This window comes from Loxodonta africana, unplaced genomic scaffold, assembly GCF_030014295.1.
Source record: "Loxodonta africana isolate mLoxAfr1 unplaced genomic scaffold, mLoxAfr1.hap2 scaffold_41, whole genome shotgun sequence".
NCBI classification, from domain to species: domain Eukaryota; kingdom Metazoa; phylum Chordata; class Mammalia; order Proboscidea; family Elephantidae; genus Loxodonta; species Loxodonta africana.
The window spans coordinates 670,569-675,180 of NW_026975124.1; the positions used below are offsets into that span (position 1 = coordinate 670,569).

At 38.7% G+C, this 4,612-nt stretch overlaps 1 pseudogene; it reads left to right on the forward strand.

Moving 5' to 3' along the window:
• The first annotated feature begins 695 nt into the window (after positions 1 to 695).
• LOC100677715 (CCR4-NOT transcription complex subunit 11-like) lies at positions 696 to 4,209 on the forward strand (annotated as a pseudogene).
• Positions 4,210 to 4,612: the final 403 nt, after the last annotated feature.

Sequence of the window (4,612 nt, forward strand, 5' to 3'; positions counted from 1 at the left end):
CTCAAAGATAAATCACTTGGTACTAATATATTTGAAGAAAATCAGATAAAAGAATGTTAAAAAATGAAGAAACCTTAAGACTCATGTGGGACTCTATCAAGAGAAATAACCTACGAGTGATTGGAGTACCAGAACAGGGAGGATAACAGAAAATACAGAGAAAATTGTTGAGGATTTGTTGGCAGAAAACTTCCCTGATATTGTGAAAGATGAGAAGATATCTATCCAAGATGTTCATCGGACTCCACATAAGGTAGATCTTAAAAGGAAGTCACCAAGACATATTATAATCAAGCTTGCCAAAACCAAAGATAGAAACAATTATAAGAGCAGCAAGGGATAAAAGAAAAGTCACCTACAAAGGAGAGCCAATAAGAATAAGCTCGGACTACTCAGCAGAAACCATGCAGGCAAGAAGGTAACGGGATGACATATTTAAAAAATTGAAGGAAAAAAATTGCCTGCCAAGAATCATATATACATCAAAACTGTCTCTTAAATATGAAGGTGAAATTCAGACATTTCCAGATAAACAGAAGTTTAGGGAATTCGTAAAAACCAAACCAAAACTACAAGAAATACTAAAGGGAGTTCTTTGGTTAGAAAATCAATAATATCAGGTATCAACCCAAGACTAGAACACTGGGCAAATCAACCAGAAGTCAACCCAGACAAAGAAATCCAAAAAAACAAAGCAAGATCAAAAAAAAAAAAAAACAAAGCCCAATACAGGGTAACAGCAATGTCTCATTGAATCAGTTCTGACTCATAGCAACACTATGCACTACAGAATGAAACACTGCCCGGGCCTGAGCCATCCTTAACAGTCGTTGTTATGCTTGAGCTCATTGTTGCAGCCACTGTGTCAGTGTACCTCATTGAGGGTCTTTCTCTTTTCTGCTGACTCCGTGCTTTGCCAAGCATGATGTCCTTCTTCAGGGACTGATCCCTCCTGATAACATGTCCAAAGTACGTAAGACACAGTCTCACCATCCTTGCTTGTAAGGAGCATTCCGGTTGTACTTCTTCTAAGACAGATTTGTTTGTTCTTTTGGCAGTCCACGGTATATTCAATATTCTTCACCAACACCACAATTCAAAGGCATCAATTCTTCGGCCTTCCTTATTCATCATCCAGCTTTTGTGTGCATACGATGTGATTGAAAATACCATGGCTTGCGTCAGGTGCACCTTAGTCTTCAAAGTGACATCTTTGTTTTCGACACTTAAAGAGGTCTTTGCAGCAGATTTGCCCAGTGTCTTTTGATTTCCTGACTGCTGCTTCCATGGCCGTTGATTGCGGATCCAAGTAAAATGAAATCCTTGACAACTTCAATCTGCTTGCAGCCAACCCCTTTGTTACCAGTTTCAGGCACCTGTTCAACCCTGTGAAGCCTGCGCGTGGTGGCCAGGAGCCAGACTGACCACGACTCTCAGGATTTTTACCTCCTATAACTCCAACAGAACAGTTTTTTCTTTCCCGGCTAATGCTGGAACCATCAAGGGAACTCTTCTAAAAGCACCTCGCCAGATTGCTTTCATGGGTGTTGGAAACAGGGGTCAGTGTGTGGACATAAGTGGGCTTCAAGTAGCCTTAGCTGAGTGCCAGTCAGAATTGCCAACGCAGAGTAAAGCTAGCTTCCCTAGCATTCTCAGTGACCCAGACCTCAATTCTTCCATTTTTGGATTTGACAGTTTGGTTGCCTCTCAAAACACAGAAGCTTTAGTCAGTGGACCAAAACCACCTATTGAAAGCCATTTTCGGCTAGCGTTTTTCTAACACCTCCACTCCATGTTTGTGAGGATGAGTTGGCATGGCTAAATCCAACGGAGACCGACCATGCAATTCAGTGGGATAAGTCAATGTCTGTTAAGAATAGCACTGGTATAGAGATGAAGCAGATAATGGCCAAAGCCTTCAAATACCCCTTATCTTCTCCTCAACAAACACATTCCTTGGTGAGTTGAAAAAAAATGCAAAACTTGTTTATCATATTGGCCTGACTCCAGCCAATCCTCCTGATCTCGTGGAAAACAAGTCTCTAGCTGCTATAGAAATGTTGCTGAAATTAATGCAGTTGAACCAGATAACCGAGTATTTTTAAGTGCTGGTCAATATCGACATGTCCTTACATTCAATGGAAGTTGTAAATCAGTTAACTACAGCTGTTGATCTACCTCTTGAATTTATCCACCTTTATATATCCAATTGCATCTCTACTTGTGAACAATTTAAGGGTCATTTGGTGCACCTTGTCTGTGTCTTCCTCCAATCCTTGATCTGTAACGAAATTATTAATGTGCAGGACTTGTTTATAGAAGTTCAGGCATTCTGTATTGAACTCCTTAGGATATGAGAAGCTGCTGATCTTTTCTGGTTGTTGAAGACGTTGGATACTGGGGAAACCCCTTCTGAGACTAAAATGTCAAAGTAATACCTCATCGAAACTACACCAGTCATTGTTCACCCGTACCGTGGTTTAATTTTTAAAACTGTTAAAACCCTGAGTGGATTGCGTGGTGTAGTGCATATAAACAATACTTTATCTACTTAAAGTTTTACTTTCCTGGATGACTTTTTACCTTTAGATGAACTTTTGGTAAGAAATTGAAAAAAATGTGTCTTTTAGGTGTCTTGCTATCCATGGGAGGATCGGTTATCCCAGAAAACTATTATTGCAAAAGAGCAGATAAGCACTAAAGAGCAAAGTGCCTGTTTTTGTTTAAAAGCCACGTTGCAGACTTCTGATAATTCATGAATCCAGTTTTCCTGAGGTTTCAGTGCTAATGTATTTCATGATAGTAAATTAAGATAGTCTTAAAAATTTGTGATCCTGTCCTTGATGTGACGTTAGGTGAGTATTTTGAATCCTCAGAGGACCAAGAGAAATCTGGTTCTTGAGCCCAGTTGCACAGGTAGCTCTTAACTTCTCATTAAACACCATCTGAACCAAGGGCACACTTCTAAATTTATCCCTTCTTATCGTGGGGATTACTAGACAACAGAGGAAATGTATTCCTTGGGACTCTTACAAAAACTTGGGAACTACTAGAAAGCTTTTTCTAGGCTGGAATAGCTGGTACAGTTTTCTGTTTGTTTTTTCTCCCCCTCTCTCAAGACTAGTTCTTCTGTAATTATTGTTAGTATAACATAATCTTTTTTTAAGTTTTATTTTTTATTTGTTTTTTTTTAAGGAAAAACACCAGTTAGTGCTTTGAGAGGAATACCATTTCAAATAGCTTCCTGAGTGGGTGCTATTATTACCCTCATGTCTGTGGAAGGGTAAATGATGTGTTTGAGAAACATTATAGTGAGGTGGTATCGTGTGGACTTTTACTCTTCATTTAACTCTTGGACAACAGTGCCTTACACTGAAGTTCTTTTTTTAATGAAAAAATAAGTGTGTGTGTATATATATATATATATATAAAACCTCATATATATATATGGAGCGCTTGTGGTACAGTGGTTAAAGCGCTTGGTTGGTAACCAAAGGGTCAGCAGTTGGAACTCACCAGGCGAACCCACCAGCCTCTCCACAAGAGAAAGATGTGGCAGTCTGCTTCTGTAAATATTTGCAGCCTTGGAAACCCTATGGGGCAGTTCTACTCTGTCCTATAGGGTAGCTATGAGTCGCAATTTACTCAACAGCAATGAGTATGAGTAATGTAGTCAATCATCTGAACGTATATAAAACTATATGTCAGGAACAGGTCTCTGGGTAGTGCAAAAGGTTGAGTGCTAGACTACTACCCGAAAGATTAGGGGTTTGAACGTATTCAGAAAGCTTTGGCCTGGAAATCTGTTTTGAAAAGACCACAGCCTTGAAAACCTCTGCTCTGCACACAGGAGGTAGACATGAGTCAGAATCAACTCAATGGCAACAAACAATACCATGTCATGATTTTTTTTGCTTAGTGTAAAGATCTCAGAAGTTGTAAAGAATGTGTTTTAATGCTTTACTATTGCTATATTATTAAAATAGATTATGCATATTTAAACTTCTTAATTTTAATTCTTTTACATTAATTCCATTAAACTAGACCCTTTCAATCATAAGTATACTTTCCAGAGTTTGTATTCAAAAGTAAATTAATTCAGAAAGGAAAAGAATAAATATAAAGAAAATAGAACAATTATAGGTAGATTTCCTTGGAAAACTTTTATTATGTAATTCATACTGAGGTTTACAAAATGTGTCACCTACAGTTGAATAAATATTGACTCTAGTTCTAGTAGGATGAATTATTCTTTGGGGACCAAAGAGCGTGTAGGAGCTGCTGTTCTTCTCTTGACTGTTTGCTTGGTTGTCTTGGGCATTGAACATGTCATGGATTATAAATAATAGGATTCAGAGTCTGGCGGATGAGTTGTCCCTGACAGATACCTTCCCTGCTAACTGCAGTAACTATGATGGTCAAGGTTGTGTATCAACTTGGCTGGGCCATGATTCTCAGTGGTTTGGCAGTTGTGATGTAGTTTGGCAGTCGTATTATGATGTGATCACTTCCACAATGAGATCTGACATAATGTGAACACCTCCATAATAGGATCTGCTGTGAGTAAAAGGTTGGTCAGGTGGACTGCATTGAATAGAACTGGACATTCTGG